The sequence below is a fragment of the Diadema antillarum genome, unplaced genomic scaffold (assembly GCF_040938485.1).
Source record: "Diadema antillarum isolate AM-2024a unplaced genomic scaffold, OU_Dant_1.0 scf00000088, whole genome shotgun sequence".
NCBI classification, from domain to species: Eukaryota; Metazoa; Echinodermata; class Echinoidea; order Diadematoida; family Diadematidae; genus Diadema; species Diadema antillarum.
Window position 1 is genome coordinate 552,554 of NW_027270977.1, and position 19,233 is coordinate 571,786.

At 38.7% G+C, this 19,233-nt stretch overlaps 1 pseudogene; it reads right to left on the reverse strand.

The window, feature by feature from the left end:
* The window catches only part of LOC139718081 (uncharacterized), a 105,606-nt pseudogene that overhangs the window by 84,921 nt on the left and 1,452 nt on the right, over positions 1 to 19,233 (reverse strand).

A 19,233-nucleotide genomic window follows, 5' to 3' on the forward strand; every position in this document is an offset into this window, starting at 1 on the left:
TTATTAAATTCATATTTATTCAACTTGTTATTCACTTGTATGGAAACATTTTGTAAAGCCTTTTTTGCTGCTTTATCTGCCACTTCATTTCCTGTTATTCCACAGTGTCCAGGAATCCATTCCAAACTCACTAATATTCCCTTAAAGTATAGATTAGTACAGAAACTTAGAATTTCTGTAACAAAACTTTCTTCTCTTTGAGATCGAATGGCTTCAAGGGCACTGAGTGAGTCACTAAAAATAACTACTCCTGTTTGAAGTGGTGGTAGTTGATCAATCCAATACAAAGCTAACGTGATAGCCGCCAATTCGGCTCTATAAACAGATGTTTGGTTCTGCATTCTTTTACTCTGAACACATTTATACACTGGCACATAAAATTAAGAGGCTACCTTGCCTTCAAGTGATTTGGAGCCATCTGTATATACATGTAAATAGTTTTGCCATTTGTTATACATCACTTCTAAGGAGGCCTGTTTTTGGAAGGCTGTGTTGTCAGTCTTTGACACACACTCTTTTAATTGTGTCGATACACACGGAGGCTTCCACATCCAGAAAGGCACGTTGGGAGGTTTTACACACAATTCAACATGAAATGGATCTAAAAATTCAAATGAGTTTAGAGTCCTTTGTCCGAAAGGTTCTTTTGAAGCAGTGTTTTTACAAAATTCAAATTGCCAACAATTCTTAAGCCCTTCTTTCATAGGATGATTGGGAGTACTCTCAATACGTGCTTTCAGTCTAGCCGAGAGCATCTCTCGACGTAACTCTAGGGGCATTTCTCCGAATTCCACTTGGAGGGTTCTTAGGGCTGTCCCTTTTTTTGCGTTTGCACAAATAGTTAAAGCCTGATATTGTATGGAGTTTAAAACATTCTTGACACTCATAGTAGCAGAATCATAAGCCTCACAAGCATAATCTATTATGGAGCGTATTAAAGATCTGTATACGCCTAACAATTCTTGTATGCTTTGACAAAAATTTGTATGAGCTAAAACTTTCAGTATATTCAACCTTTTCTTACATCGCAGAACTACGTCTTGCAAGTGTGGTCTCCAAGTCATCCTCCTATCAAATATCACTCCTAAATATCTATACTGAGGAGCAAATTTCAGCTCATTTTTCTCCAACAATAGATGAACGCGCTCATCTTTGTTTCCACGAGAGAAAAGAACAGAAGTGGTCTTCAACGGTGATATTTTCAGTCCCCGTGAAGTGAACCATTCATTCAAAACGTCTAAGTATGTTTGAATTTGAACAGTCATTTCTCTAATATCATTTCCTGATGTCCAGATAACGCAATCATCTGCCTATAACAAATTATAAACATTATTCGTTCTGCTTACAGGTACATCAGAAATCATTAGATTAAACAATATAGGGCTCAAAATACTGCCCTGCGGGAGACCGTTTTCCATATGAAAAATATCAGATTTCTCGTTTCCTATTTTGACCTGGCAAGTGCGATATAATAGAAAGTTCTTTATAAACTGTAAAATATTTCCTCCTAAACCCAAATGACTGAGTTTTACTATGAGTCCTTTTGTCCAGAGCGTATCATACGCCTTCTCCAGGTCAATGAACACTGCTAGAGACTTCACACCAGTTTCTAAATTCTTCATTATTTCATTTTCCAAATGTACGATATTATCAAGAGTGCAACGGCCTTTTCTAAAGCCATGTTGAAAATTTGCGAGCAGATCGTGTTTTTCTATAAAATATTGCAATCTGTTTTTCACCAACGTTTCCATTATTTTCATGAAACATGATGTCAACGCTATTGGGCGGTAAGAGCACAAATGGTGTGGGTCCTTACCCTGCTTGAGGAGAGGAATCAAAATCGAGTGTTTGCATGCTTCTGGAATATCTCCAGTATCCCATATTTGGTTGTACAATTTCAGTAATATCTCCTTTTTTGACTCTGGTTAATGTTTATACACTTCATATCCTATCTTATCTTCTCCCGGTGTTGAAGCCTTTTTATCTTGCAGAACTCTTTCCAATTCACTCATCACAAAAGGCTCGTTTAAGGCCAGTTGCAAGCCTTCCTTCTCCTGAACCTGGATCACATCAAATTCTTCCTCTATCTCTTTATAAATTTTACTTTCTGTATTCCCTTTCCCTGTATGCTTCAAATATCTTACAAATTCATTTGCTTTGTCTTTATCATCAACAATAATACGTTCACCTACATATAACACAGACATGCTATGGGTTTTATTCCGAGGAATACCGTTCATACTCTTAATGAATTTCCACAACGCCGAAACAGACGTGGATCGATTCAGACTTGCACAAAAGGCTTGCCAAAATCTGGTTCTTGCCTGCCGTATCGTTCGCTGCGTTTCTGCTTTCTTCTTTTTGTACCTGTACAAATTTTCCTCAGACCAACACCTAGAGAGTCTATTTTTCAATCTATTCCTTTCTTTAATTTTCAAAGAACATTCTTTTGTCCACCAAGGCTGTGACTTTTGGTGTCTATTTTTTCTTCTTTTAACTCCAACTGTATCTTCAAGTACCTCTGTAATGTGTGACATAAACATCTCATAAAACATTTTAGTATCCACGTTAATATTATCTATATTCATAACATTCTCACACAATTGAGCAAATTCTTGCCAATCCATATTTTTTAGATTCCAACCATTGCTTTCATTACTCATTTCTCGGAGGAGAGACTTTCCTCCCACACACAACTCAATACAAACAGGAAAATGATCGCTGCCTAGTTTGTCTGGCTTAACATTCCAAGTGCACTTACTTGCTAACTGAGATGAAATCAGAGACAGATCCAAACAAGATATTTTTCCTGAATGGGGGTCAAGTCTCGTGCCAGATCCGTCATTTAATATGACTAGATCATTTTGTAAAACAAATTCCTCAATCAATTTACCATTTCTATCCAGTTTATCACTACCCCAAAGGGGGTTATGAGAATTAAAATCACCTACAATCAATAATTTTGCAGGATCTTTAGCTTTACTTATAAATAAATCTACAGCCTCACAGCGTATCTCTCTGCAAAGGTTATAATAATTAACTACAGTGAGGAAAAACTTACCCAAAAAAATATCAATCACTTGCAATTCAACTTCAGACTCGCCGCCTTTATAATCGTAATATACAGAGTCATGTACATAGAAACAACACCCTCCTCTACTTTGTGTTGTTCTATTTTTAAACAAACAAGTATAATTTGGAATCTGCAAAACATTATCACTGTTAAACCATGTCTCCTGTACACATATCAAATGTACAATATCAGATTTATTTGTACTTAAGAATTGTATCAATTCTTGTCCGTGTCCACTCATTCCCTGAGCATTCCATTGGAGAACGAGGAAGACCGACATAAAACTAACAAGTTTCCCCAACATCAGCTGTCTTGTCCAAGAAGTTTACCGGCTGCTGCATTTATCAGGAGGCGAATTTCATCCTCTGATTTGTCTTTCATGAGATTCATGATCAAAATAACAATGAAGTTGATGAGCTCATTGTCTGTAGCCTGAGCTACAAAGTTTACACCTAACCTGTTTTTGGCAGGTCCCTCTCTTTCTTGGGGTAGCTTTTGCATGTTTTGCTGGGGCTGAGCTTGGTTTTTGCTTTGGTTGGGAATCAACGAAAAGGACCGTGTAGCTTTTGATGGGGGGTTGTTCACTTCAGCTGAATGTGGGGTATGACTCACGGGTTGGCTTGCCCGAGGGGTACCATGCTTCATTTCTTCAGGGCTCTCTTTAGTTTCTTTCACTGCAGGCTGAGGTATGGGTCGTGTCTCTACTGCAACATTCGGCCTTTGCTCATGTTCTTGCCCTTTGCGAGTGGCCTGTGCGTAGGTTAAGTTGTTCATTACTTTCAATTTTTGTATCTCTTTAGCCTTTTTCACCTCTCGGCATCCGCTGTATGCAGCCGAGTGGTTTTCTCCGCAATTAATGCATTTTGGAGTGTCTTTCTGAGGACATTCCTCAAAGGTATGCGGGTCGCCGCATCTCACACATCTTTGTTTTGCCTTACAATTTGCAACTGCGTGCCCAAACCTTTGACAATGGAAGCACCTGAGTACAGGGGGTATGTATTGTTTGACCTGAAATTTCTGGAAGTACAAATCAATGTCTTGGGGTAATGTGGTTGCTTCAAAAAATAGTATGACACTGCGTGTCGGGGTGAGCTTCATTTGCTCGTTTCCTGAGTTGTTTTGATTTTTCTTTTGTTCCTTTCTCATTATTCTTTTCACATGAGACACCTTTTGCTTTTTCAATTCCATCTGAATTTCTGTCTCAGACATTTCCGTGGGGATCCCAGATATTACTCCTTTAATGGTGTACATCTGATCTTGCACCTTTACTGGTATTGTACCAATAGATTGAAGTTCCATCAGTTTTCTGTACTGTTTCTCGTTTCTACATTTCACCATAATGCCATTTCGCGTAGACTTAACAAACTCTGGTGGGAATCCACAGCAAGTATGGATGGCTTTGGCTACCGTAGCCAAGCTTGTGTTTTTTAGGGACCTTTTCTTGTCTATTGGACATATGTACAATCTCAGATCAGGTGGTTTAGATCGGGGGGTACCAAACTTTTCATTACCATTCATAGATTTATCATGATGGTCATCCTCCGAAGAGGAGTCTACTCTTGTCGCAAGGTCCTCAACATCAACACTTCCTTCGCGTATTTTCCTCTTTTTCCGACGGACTTGTCTATCAGACACAACAGTTTGAAATTCGTCATCAGGTGTCGCAGTACCCACTTCCGAATCCATAAATGGATCCGGGGGGTTTGCGGCGGCCATATTGGCGCTACTCAATAGAAAGGGCGGGAGATTCAAAATCTAGGTGTAAATCTATACTAGCTCTAATAGGTCTATACTAGAATCGTTAGTTGTGCAAAATGGGGTGCAAATGAAGCCCAGAATGATTGCTTACCTCTGAGTGATTCTATCCACAGTCATGAATCCATTTAGCCACAAAAATGGAAAAACAACGAGAGACCAACAACCAGCAACCACCCTGTCCTACGCCCCAATCCACACAGTTCCCATAGCCTTAAAGGGATAGTATGGTTTTGGTTGAGACCTAATTTCAGGTTTCTAACATTTTTTGGTGAGATAATGAGAAACCTCTTATGAAATATGAAAGAGCATGTAATTCTATGAGGAATTCAATTTTTATTTGATGAAAATTGGTTTTGAAATGGCTAAGATATCCCAAAAAGAGCGATTCTAATAAAGTGTGGGACCCACACTTTATTACGATCGCTTTGTTTTACTTTGTTTTTGGATGTTTCAGTCATTCCAAACCCGATTTTCATCAAATAAACATTGAATTCCTCTTAAAATGGTATGCTCTGTACTATATCATAAGTGTTTTCTTGGTATCTCGCAAAAAGTTAGAAGCCCAATTCTCATCTCCACCAATACTGTACTACCCCTTTAAACTCTTAGAATGCATCCAGACACAAAGTTCTACTTTTCTGCAAGGCATAAGCTTTTTCATCAGCATTTATTCATCCAAACTTGACATACAACATAGCTGTGTGTAGAGGAGTAAGCCCACTCAGGCATAGCAAATGTGCCTCAGTCCAACAGGGAAGCACATGTTGACACAATACAGGATTAGGGAGATAAAGGTATAGCCTCCATTCTTTGACTAACAAAAGCAAATCAAGGGAAAGAGCACTGAGCATGCATACCAATAGGCTTACTAGGCACATCTTTACGTGCCCTGGTGGAAACCCCCTTTGGCCCTGTGTGTCACATTATTCCGAAACACCAACGTATTCATGCTTTGGGAAAACATTCTCTTTTTCAAAACTATGTAACTTTTTAAGCTGGACATGTAGTGAGCAAAGTTGTAGAGAAAATGCCAAGTTTTGCTTTGATGTATTAAAATTGTATGACAAATTTCTGTTTTGTTTTTCTTTCAAGCGACCAGCAGCTACATTACTGTAAAGCCATTACTTTTGCACACAAAACCGTCATAGAAACCTAGAATTTACAATCAAATCCAGTAGGGAACACTCCTTGCTTTACTACAATTAGTGAGAAGAACAGAATCACAAGAGATGCTTTCATAGTACAGTGGCATTTGGCTATCTATGATCGGTTTTGGCGTGCTTGTGCGTTTGAGCAAAATAATGCGAAGTTGGCACGCCGTCGACCGAGTCCGACATGCAAACGTGGCACATAAAGAGTTAAGGGCTATTGAGGGTACCACCAAGCAATATGACATTGTGTTTGACATGGAAAAAATGCTTTTAATATTATATAGCTCATAATTTACACAAGGCACTGAAAACATTATTTGCCTGAATGGGTAAAGCAAGGCAAGGACTCTGGTCTTTGCTCTTCGACGGATCACCCTTTATATAATATACATATCCAACAAATCTATTCTTATCTCAACAGTTCAGGCTGATTCCAGATAAGGGTATAACGTTATTTTGTGCAATCAAATGCCACTAATGCCAGGTTAACGTTCTGTAAGATCAGGGAGGTGAGCCATGGGCACAATCAATAACGTACGGCAATATATTGCTGATCCCTGCGTGTGGTCGAAATGTGTGTGATAATACAATTGTAGCTACATGAAGTGGTGTACTATAGTATAGTCAATAACTACTGGATATGTGCACATGTTTATCAAAGTTTTACTCTTATTGATAAAGTAGACCAGATAATTTCAATTCAGTAAACATTGATTATCATTAAACCCCAAAAAACAAACAAACAAACAAACAAACAAACAAGCAAACAAACAGACAAAGGTCACGAATGGAAATTTATATTGGCACATAAAATTCTGTTACCACCAGTATTCAGTTCTTGTTTTTCTTTCAACCGAAATCGTGGCCATGCTATATTACATACGGATATTTCATTATCACATGTTTTTCACACAAAATAACAGATACCCAAAGCTCTTCCTAGGCCCCACAGCCCCCTATAACACTGTACAATGTAGCATTTGTTATGTACACCAAGGTACAGTGTACCTCGTTGTATAATACTAACAAACATGCATATTTCTTTAACATGATCTATAAGTAAACATGCCCATTTCGGTCCCATGCTCTTGTTTGTACATGTGCTCAAACACTACATTTGCCATGATACTTGTGTCGCTACCACTGTGCAAACTGACACAATTGCTGGGGAGATTTACACTTCATTTGATGGGGGACGCAAACAGAATGGCTTTGTTTGTCCTTAACACATGGATTATGACAAATGTGTGAAATACTGGGCAACTTTTGCACTTTGATCTTGCAGTCGCTGGAGATTACAACATTGTATGAATGTACGAGTGTGTGTGAATGCATTTGTCAGTCTGTTTGACTGTTTGTGGCCTGAATATGTGCTACCTTGTATATACATTTGTACATGTATGTCTACCTGCCTCTTTCTTTTTGCTCTCTCTCTCCTTCCACCCCCCCCCCCTTGCCCCACCCCTCCCTTTCTCCCCTCTACCCCTCTCTGCCTGTCAATCTCTCTCTCTTCCTATCTTTCTGGCCCTATTTGTCTCTCAGTACATATGAATCTATGCATACGCTGCAAAAAGATCGGAGTTAGATTTAACACTACAGGTGTTGAATCTAGCATACATCAGTGTCAATACAGGTCCACACCAACAGGTTTAGAGAGTATAAATGTTGTGATGATGTTGAAAAGTATTCATCTGGCAATTTGTGGTGTGCTGTAGCTGGTGATATTTTTGACACTGCACTAGTGTTGATTCAACAATGACACCATATGGTGTTGATTTGACATTGCTGGTGTTAATTTCAAAGGTAATAAGACCAGTCCAGTGTAAACAGGAGACCACACCAGTTGGTGTTACTGTGCTGTACAATGTAAATACATCCTTTTTTTAATCAAGTACATGTATATAGGCCCCCTACTTTATTGACAAGTTCTTGTTTGTCTTGTTGAAGTTAAAAATCAAGAACAACAAGAGGAAGTAATTAGGCCCTGTTCACTGAAAATGAAGTGACACCAGTGTGTGTTAATGTAACACAACAAATGAGCACCGGAAATTTAACACCAGCTCAATGTTTCATATCTAACACCCGACTTTTTTCAGTGTACATATAATACTTTGTCTTTCTCCCTCTCTCTCTCTTTCCTGTCTCTTTCTATATGCATGAATCTATCTACTCTAATACATTATATACATCTCTCTCTGTCCCTCCCTCTCTCTTTCTCTTTCCAACCGTATGACACTGTAGGTATATATAGGCCTACCTGATATTATATCTCGTCATCTCTTTCTCCTATCAGAATATAAAGTAGTATGTATGAATCTGCTGACATGCGTCTACCACCTTGTCTTTCACCCTGTCTCTCTCTCTCTCTGTCCCAGAATCTGCAAAGTGCAAAGCCATCTCATGTCCATGTTGACTTTAGAAATGGAGTAAAGTCAAACAAAAAGAAAAGAATGGCAGAAGATTCAATTACACAGAAATCAGAAAGAAGACTGGTTGTGGGAGTTTAATGTTTTATGCTTTCACAAAACATTGATACCAGTTTCAATCACTATTTAAACTACTGTAAAACAAGGAATGTTCGCGTGCATTTTAATTTCGCAAATTTCGCGAGCACCAAGATTTGCGAAATTAAATTGCACATAAAAGCTCTTGTCTACACTACATTGTAGGCCTATGTGTATGCATTGAATGCCACTGGCAGTTCGTGAAAATTTCATGCCGCGAAAAAGGCTGTCGACTCCAATTCCCAAAAAATTCATGCCGCGAATATATCATGTTTTACAGTAGGCCTACAGTACCTTGATGCAACAATATCATCTTGTGATCAACTCTCCCTTGATTTGCACAAAATTTTACCATCAACATTAAAGGGACGGTATACTTTTGGTCGAGATAGGGGATTTTTTTTGTCAGATAATTAGAAACCCCTGGTGTAATATTACACAGCATACAATTCTATTTTAAAGAGGTATTCAAAGTTTATTTGATGAAAATATGTTTTGAAATGGCTGAGATATTCTAGTACAAAGCAAAACAAGGAGGTCATAATAAAAGGTGGGACCCATCTTTTATCAAGACCTCCTTGTTTTACTTCATTTTTGGATAGGTTACCCATTTCAAAACCAATTTTCATCAAATAAACTTTGAATACTGTAAAACGAGGAATTTTCGCGTGCATTTTAATTTCGCGAATTTCACGAGCGCCAAGATTCGCAAAATTAAAATGCGCGCGAAAGTTCTTGTCTACACTATATGCATTGAATGCTAGTGGCAGTTCGCGAAAATTTCATGCCGCGAAAAAAGCCGTCGGCTCCGAATCGCAAAAAATTCATGCCACGAATATATCATGTTTTACAGTACCTCTTAATAGAATTGTATGCTGTGTAATATTTCATAAGGGGTTTCTAATCATCTCGCAATAAATTAAATCCTGAATCCTTCATCTCCACCAAAATTATACTATCCCTTTAAGTTTTTGATCAATGATTTGGTGATCACAACTACAAATCCACACCCCCCCCCCCCCCCCATTACTGTTTGGATATTCCAACTATAAACATGTTATGGAAACAATTGATTCTCTTTGAAATCAATACCGAAATAGAAAATAGAGCAAATATTTGTCTTCAATCAAACTCTGACTGGCCTGTTTATTTGATCTGACTCTTCCCCCAAGAAGTCAACACGATGAAGGGAGTCGAGTTTCTCTTTGAAAGTAGGTGTACTATCTCTTCGGGCATGCACTGTCTCACAAAGCATGAGCTGCCCTTTATCTTTTGAATTACATCAAGGCCCTTGTGATTTAGAGCCCCTCTCTCTTTCTAATCCGCAGGAATGATGAACACATGATTTGATTGAGGGTACTACTGGGTGATGTGACGGTTTTCTGCTGTTTACACCTGACATGATAAGCTGTTCTTCTTACTGCCGGAAAAAAAAAGGGGGGGGGGGGGAGGACATTGAAATCAGCAATGTTTCACATTTTTCCTTCCAGTGCGATGAACAAACATACTGAAACTGCATTAGACCAGAAAGAATTTGTTGAGTCTTAACTGCGCAATGATGCATGTGCACAGTTGGCCTGGCAGTTTGCACATTATTTTTGCTAAGTTTGAAGGACACACAAAGGATGCACAGTGCCCAGACACCTCATTGGAAATGTCTAGAAAATTTTAAGTGGCAGGTAGCAATCGCAAAGTGGGCTGAGGTAAAAGTGACAAACATGGCAAGTTTTTCTGTTGTGAGGTTTCCAAAAACAATTTGCGGTGGGCTCACTCCTAAAATCAAAACAAAACAAAACCCCCCCCCCAAAAAAAAAAAATGCTCTGCTGTGCAATTGTTGTTTTCTTTTTCTTTTTTCAGCTGACATTTCTGGAGATGCCTGGGATGGTTGATTAGCTGCTGAATTTCACCATGAAGCTTTTCAGCCATTTCATGTCACCAAATTGAGTCACTTTGCTCGTTATTGCACAAAGGTCACAGTGTTTATTTTTTACTAAATCTGCTGAAATGACACCAAGCCCACTTCCACTGAGAAATATTGTATTAGATATGTTCGACATTTTTGTGCACAACACAATGAAAAATCACAATGTTCAGGCACTTTAAGTGGAGAAGTAGAATTGTAGGCCTACCAGTGCAAATTATTTCCACATACATGTAGTATGCACAACACCTTACATGTGTATGCATGCTGAAAAAGAGTTTATTGCACATAGGTATGACATTAAACGAGCTGCCAATTAGCTGCCAATTATGGGTGTGGCCACCAGGTGTGCAGGAGCAGAAGCAACATACATTGTATAATATGTTACATACTGCATAGCTGCACACAGCTCTAAATGCAGTATGAGCTCATTAGCGAAGATCAAGGGTGTGCGTGTTGCGGCATGATACATGTGTACAGTGTATGATCACCCAGGTATTGAAGTTCGTGATACGTTATGGTGGAGGTCCTACAGATGAATTGAATTCAATCCCCCTATGAAGGCATCTTTATCTGGCAGTGAGGTATGAATGTTTTCTTCAATTTTTTTTTGCCTAGGGGCAAGTCCAAGATAACGCGCACGTTACGTATGGGACATTCAGAGACTTTTATGACCTGAAAAAAAGTGTTAATGGCCTTTGATCATATTGAACTTCATCATGGTGATTGATATCTAGAAGAAGTATAATCATGTAAAAAATTGAGAAAAATGACCTTGACAATTATATTCTAGAAGAGAAAATATGTGCCGTTACGTATGGGACCAGAAAAATTTTGTTTTTTTGAACATTTTTTTCAACCTCAAAACTCTCTGAAAGTATTTCATTCTACAACTTGTAACTCACTGTGATGAAAGTCACAACACTCAAGATTATCACAGGTAAGTTTCATGTCATTAGGCAAAAAGCTCTAATTACAGGTTCTAATTAAAGACAGACATGACGTGTTACGTATGGGACAGTTACGTATGGGACAGTTTGTCCCCCATTCATTTAGTGTGTGAAAACCATGTTTATGGGTATTTAGCATAATTATTGAAGTAAAATCAGTTGAAACTACTCAAATACTGATCCAGATTGTCAAGGAAACAATATTCCCCAAATATTCACCATCATAATCATATTCAATCATATTTTATATTTTTATGACCAACCTGGGTATGCATGCCATTTGTTCCCCATTCGTTTAGTGTGTGGAGAACCATGTTTATGGGTATTTTGCAAAATAATTTTGCAAAATACCCATTTAAACAAATTTTTGCATAATTATTGAGGTGGAATCAGTTGAAATTACTCAAATACTGATCCAGATTGACAAGGGAACAATATTCCCCAGATATTTACCATCATAATCACATTCAATCATATTCTATATTTTCTATGACCAACCTGAGTATGTACAAGTATGCCCTATTTTTATCAGGATAGTTACTACTGAAAAATTGAATAGTTTAAAGTGTTTACTTGCATTGATGATGGGCAGTTTGCCATTTAGTTTCAATAAAAAACAACTTGACACAAGAAATATTAAGTTTAATAAATAAGCAATACCTGCTGCGTGGAACCCCAGTGATCGAGTAGATATATGATGTCTGTCTAGCAGTCAGGTCATTGATTCGAGTCACAACTCAGTATGTATACCCATGAATTTTGTTGTGGCTACTACTGAAAACTGAATAAGGACAATTTGTGTATCACTTGCAATAAAAAAAAAAAATCATTTTACTTTTTTTTCTTCTATATATATGCTATCACAACCATTTCAAATTGGATCTCCATCACATAAACTTTGAATTCCTCTAGTCTTAGGATTTTATGCTCTTAAGTAATTTGTATAATTGGTTTCCAATCATCTCTTTAAATGTTGAAAACTGAATCCCAATTTCTACAAAAAACTATACCATCCCTTTAATGCTGATTTTTCATTGTGTAATAATTTTGCCATTTTCCCCTCCCCTTTCTGAAAATTGTTCGGTCAAGTTCATGTATTGTTTCAAGTGTCTATAACTCAAAAAGTAGCTACAATGTTGGGATGCTTTCTTCAGGATGATTGACCATTTGTGTACTGAGGGACCTTCCCAGCTAGCTACATGCATTCACATGCAATATGTATGAGGATGTCCCATACGTAACGCATTTGTCCCAAACGTAACATTATTTCAATGCCTAATAAAAAGTATTTCTTTTACTTTTTTTTCTTTTTTCTCTGGTATTTAATTTCTCTAAACAATAAATTAGAACTTTCCAAAAGGGCATTAAAATAACCTTAGCAATTTCAGAAAAAACCTAAAAAAATGACCTCATTTTGTTACGTATGGGACATCTCATGATAGGACACGAGCTAATTTGCATAATCATTTGCATAATCCCTAAATTTTCATACCAAGTTAAACTATGTGATGAACTACTTATGTCCACATATTAATCAATTATTATTTGCTTTCCTTCAAATTAATATGAATTTTTATAAATGTCCCATACGTAACGCTGTGTTTCACATTTATGCAAATGAAGCCCTTGAAATTTGCATAAATTTACATAATATCATTTTTTCCTTCACGGAAACCAAAACTTCAACTCATAAGCTTTAAAATGATACCAAACTTGTCAATATTGAGCAAAGATGAAATTTTGCCTTCTGAGGGGACCTTATCTTGGACTTGCCCCTAGACCATATACCCACGGACGTTCTGTTTTTGAACGACTTCCAGTGCAATAACTTAATTACACCTTCCCAACATTTTTTTTGGAAGAGAAGGTCAGTTTACTAACAATCAGAAGAGAAGATTTTGGTTGTTTTTCACAGTGGGGAATTCTTTTACACACAGTACACCTGTTCCTTTAAACCAATTAGTGCCACTGGCAATGAAAAAACAATGCAAGAATGATGTTCACGGTCTGAAACAGTTCATGGCAATTCCTGACAGGTGTAAGACTGAAGACTGATGGGAAGGAGACTGACCATTGCTGACCATTGCTGACCAGGCAAGAAAACTCAGATGTATCCTTGAGCGTGTTTCTACTGAGCGGCGAAAATTCGAGGTGATGCCAGCCGATGTGTGGTGATACCGGCCGATGCCGGCCGATACCGGCCGATGCGTGGTGACACCTCGAATTTTTCCTCAGTAGAAACAGATCGGGTAGTGGGCGATGCCGGCTGATGCGAGGTGCTCTGTCGTCCATCTATTGAGGTGGTCGATGCGTGGTGACGCGAAGGACGATTCTCAGTAGAAACACACCGGGTAGCGAAATTCGTGGTGTATCGGACGTCTAGAATTTCTCCCCGCGCTTTTCAATCGGTTCATCGCACACACTCCTTCGACACATGTGTACAAAATATGTGTGTACACGCAGCGACCGTGTTCACATCATGCTTTGTTTGTACCAACTCGTTTGTGTATGTGTTATAGGCCCTATACGTTACGTTACATGAGAATTGTGGCATTCATCGTCTATTGTTCGCCTAACTTATTGCATTACTAAGCCCTCATCACTTATTTGATTTTACACCGCGTTATTTCATTTTATATTGTCTCGAATCGCGAGAGTATCACATTAGTATGTCGCAGCCTTGAGAAAATCTCAACTGGACCCTCGATCTCCAAAGATTTCTCATCAGTCAGTGGCAGGATACCAGTATGTTAGTTCGGGGTATATTGGATGGAAAGACGAAGAGAAATGGCTAATCAAAGCAGGCAGGGTTCGGATCAGGCAATGCGCGCGTGACCCAAATCTGTGACTTAAAAATACCTGACTTCCGGAATCGCCGCATTTGCACGTCACCTTTGCATCATCTCGTATTTTATCGCTCAGTAGAAACAGCTCGAGTGGTCGTAAAATACGAGGTGCTGCGTTGGACAAAATTCGTGGCGATGCCAGGGATGTGAGGTGCTCTCAGTAGAAACACGCTCCTTGAATGGGGTTTGTCCAGGGCATCCAGTGAGCAGTCTTTGCTGAGTAGGAGAATGCTAAACTTTTAAAGGCATAATTTACCATTTGCAGATGAAACAAAAGCCCAGCTTCAGTGCTTCAAACTAGTTCTGAAATGTGAGTTAGGGATAGAAATAACCACTGTAAAAATTTGAATCAGTATATTAATAACTTACGTAGTACTGTTGAATCATATACAAAATGAGAACAATAGTGATAATAAAAAGATTTTCTAGACTATTAAAACCATCTTCAGTCATGGTTTAGTGAGAAAAATAGCGTGATATCTCGTTACTTTATATAGGCTTTACTCAACTTACTGCAAAATTTTTACAAGGTACGATGTTTTGTGATACAACTGACCTACTCATATGCATCAAATATGATATCTCGAACATTTTTTAAATCACTGCTCCCACTCGCAAAACAGTACAGTACCTTTAAGCAAGGAGTACCTTTGCTTTAAACCAAGGACTATCCTTGGGGCTAAAAAGTACTGACCATCTCATTCACTCATCAAGAGCCCAGGGAATTTGGGATTCTGGAGAGCTTACATGTATCTGGTAGTCTGGGTCTCAGACTTGAACCTACAGGTGTACAATGGCCAATTCATTCCAAATACACCACTGTTGAGCCTGTAACCATGAAAGTCCAATATATAATCAAATCGTCAAGCATGAATTCCACCTACAATTGTATGATGCACATTATACAAATAGGGCTCATAACATACACATACTGTATACACAGTGTATCCAGTGCTACTGGTCAATACAAATTGTGCTACAGCTGTACTATTATAGGGGGTGGGGTTTCGGGGGTTGGGGTGGTACCCATTTACAGTATCACCACTTGATTCCCCCCACTACAATCTTTGGCCTGAAATTCAAATTTGAGGATGAAAAGAATACATTTTACAAAGGGGAAAACTAATTACTCCTACATGCAATATCCAAACAATGGTCACAATTTCAATAAAAATGTTGACTCAAACAGAGTGGCCAGCAAACCGTAAACATTCCAAGGTACCATACGGTACCCATTCCATGTTCATTGGCATGCAAACAAATGTGATTTTATGAACCATATTTTTTCAGTGTGTGGGATATGAGGTACAATGTACAGTATGCTTCTGAATTCCACAGGAGTACTGTACTTTTACTGTAGGCCTACATGTACACAAATGTCCCATGAGGTTCAATTACAGACTATTAATAGTTAAATAAATGTAGGCCTACATGTACCCCACCTCCTCCTCTCCTCAAGTTGTATTTGTTTGCCAGGACTACTGTAAAACATGACATATTCGCGGCACGAAATTTTCGCGAATTGGAGGCGACGGCCTTTTTCGCGGCAAGAAATTTTCGCGAATTGCCTCTTCGTTCAATGCATATAGTGTAGATAAGAAATTTCGCGTGCATTTTAATTTCGCGAATCTTGGCGCTCGCGAAATTCGCGAAATTAAAATGCACGCGAACATTTCTCGTTTTACAGTATTCAGGGTGTTGTGGAGCTATTATTATTACTGGTATGATTGATGAGTCTGAGACAGCTGAAATGAGATCTTCCTGAAAGTTTTTGATTAGGATTAGGAATGAGTGGTATTATTGGTATTATAATATTATGTACCGGTAGTTGTACACACAAACATGATTGAAATATCGACTGAAATACATTATAAACTAGAGGGTAAATACAATATCATATGGTCGAGGGAATAATGCTCCAAAATCACATCTATGATTGAACCTTCTTGCTACTGTACATGAAAAAAGATCAAATGGCTTCTACGTTTTATGTATCTTTATAAATTTCTACTGACATTTTCCTTTACACAAATTTATTCATGATCTATCACCTTATTCACAGGTGACCTAGCAGGCCAGCCAGATCTTTCATCCCTGATGAATTACTCAACATGACAGTCAGAAATCTTCATACATATTTGAATGCTTCTGGAATAATGAAGTACTACATTTTTGTGTTCAGTAGACACTGGAAATAATAGGCCCTACATTGTAAATACCTGTACTTCAAAGTCAAACCTCTGCTGATACCTCTTCAACATATTTTTGGGCTAACATTGTCTGTGTATAGACTCCTATTTGTACAGGTGATTTCGTAGGGCAGTCCTAAGCACTATTTGCAACAAATGGAGGTCCCATTCCTTACTTAACTTCACAAATATACATGAATGTAAGTAAAGACATTCACTTCACAACAAAAACTTCCCATTTACCATTTTACACGGACCTCTCCTACCACAAAAACAATTTTGACAGCATTGTGCATTAATGCCATTCAAAACCAAGCCTTTTGGCTATATTACTATCTGGTACCGGTACATTAAAACCAGTTATACATGTATTTTGACACATCATTCCTAGAAACATATCTAGCTGCCAATATCCACTCTAAACATGGTGGATATAAAACAGGTATTAACCACTGCTTGGTTTGCAGGTACCAGCAACTGTTAACACGAGTATTATTCATATACTATAAGTTCACAACACTTGAGAGGACCTACATGTACAGTGTATTCCTTGAAACAAAGAAGACAGGATTCTATGGAGCCGTACACCAGCCCCGAAGGCCAAAATTAATTATTACAAACTGTAGGACCTACAATTTATTGTACACATTCCCATATACAGGTGTATAAATACGCAGAAATTGATATTTAGATGAATACATACAAGTATGTACCATGTATTATGGAAATACAAATGTAGGGGTCTACATGAATATTAGAGTCAAAATGCGAAATAGAAATAATTAAGTGAAAACATACATGAACAGAATAGGGCCCATAGGCCCTTACTGTAAATGCAAATGTTACAGTGTAGATTAAAAAATAAAGTTTTTATGGGATATTATCATTATAAAGTCCTAAACTTAAAAAGAAATGTGCTGAAAGTCGCCCGATTTCCCAATATAGAAGCCTTTGTTGTCATAAACCCTCACCTGCACTGCGCGCCTCGCCCTAGCAGGAACTAGAGCATGCACTTTTAATGGTGCGCACATGCAAACCTCAAATACGCGCAGCCTGAACTCCTAAGTCCATTGACCCTACCTGCTAAAATATCAAAAATCCTTCATAAATTCCCCCAAAATTCTCGGATCACTACCAAAAGTTAATCATTTGTTACTTGTGTCATTCTCAACCTTTCCTGCAAGTTTCATCCCAGTCCGTTAACTACTTTCTGAGTTATTTTGCACACGGACAAACAAACAAACAAACGGTAACGAAAACATAACCTCCCTCCTTGGCGGAGGTACAGGTAGAAACTAGAAAGCACTCTGAGAGCGCAGACCTCCGCCAAGCATGTGGCTCATTTCCGTCACTGATCTTGTTCTTCCATGGAGATATCAGTGATTTCCACCTGTACGTACTTTTAGCATTGTGTGCTGAAAGTCGCTCGATTTCCCGATGTAGAAGCCTCTGTTACGTCATAAACCCTCAGCTGCACGGCGCACCTCGCCCTACCAGAAAATAGAGCACACACTTTAGTACGCGCATGCAAACCTCAAATACGCGCGGCCTGAACTCCCAAGTTCATTGACCCTACCTGCCAAAATATCAAAAATCCTTTATTAATTCCCCCAAAATTCTCGGATCACTACCAAAAGTTAATCATTTGTTACTTGTGTCAAATGTTCTCAACCTTTACTGCAAGTTTCATCCCAATCTGTTGACTACTTTTTGAGTTATTTTGCACACTCACGTAACTAACAAACTAGAAAAGCACTCCGAGAGCAACCTCCGCCAAGCAGTTACTTTCCACTGATGATCTTGCTCTAAGTGATTTTCACCCACTGAAAAATCGCCCGATTTCCCGATATAGAAGCCTTTGTTACGTCATAAACCATCAGAGGCGCGGCGCGCCTCTCCCCTGCAGAAACTAGAGCACACACTTTAGTGCGCGCATGCAAACCTCAAATACGCGCAGCCTGAACTCCCAAGCTCATTGACCCTACTTGCCAAAATATCAAAAATCCTTCATAAATTCCCAAAAAATTCTAGGATCACTACCAAAAGTTAATCGTTTGTTGCTTGTAGCATTCTCAACCTTTCCTGCAAGTTTCATCCCAATCTGTTAACTACTTTTTGAGTTATTTTGCACACGTTCAAACGAACGAACTAACTAACTAATACTAGAACAAACAAACCAACGGTAACGAAAACAAAACATCCCCCCTTGGCGGAGGTAACAAACAAACGGTAACGAAAACATACAATACTACCTCCTCCCTTGGCGGAGGTAACAAACACAAACACACACACACACACACACACACACATACACACACACACACAAAAGATATATGCTTGTAGGCCTATTCCCCTATCACAAGGTTAAAGGCTTTAAATAATGTGGACGATTGACAGGACAAAATGTAGACATCTACATGTAGTACGTGCATTCCCCTAAAAAGAAAGAATAAAGGAGCTAGCTACAATATATACGGTACATACATTGTACCATCCAATTTCTAAACAAGCAAATCAAATCATTCACACAACCACACCTTCTGGAACATACACGCATTTGTTGGCAGTGTCAATGACTATAAATACTCAGTTATTTGCAAGCACTAAGGAAGTATACAGGGGCGGACCTAGCTTTTTGCCGAGGGGGTGGGGCGTTGAACCAGTGACGGGGGCCAGGGCACCGAGGGGTAACGATGATAAAAAAAGAAAAAAGTCTTCACATTTTTTTTTCCTGTCACTTCTCTTCCCAAATCCACTGACAATCCCCCCCCCCCGACAAAACAGGCAACCAAGGGGGGAAGGGAGGGGGTTTAACCCCCTAACACCCCCTCCCCCCAAAA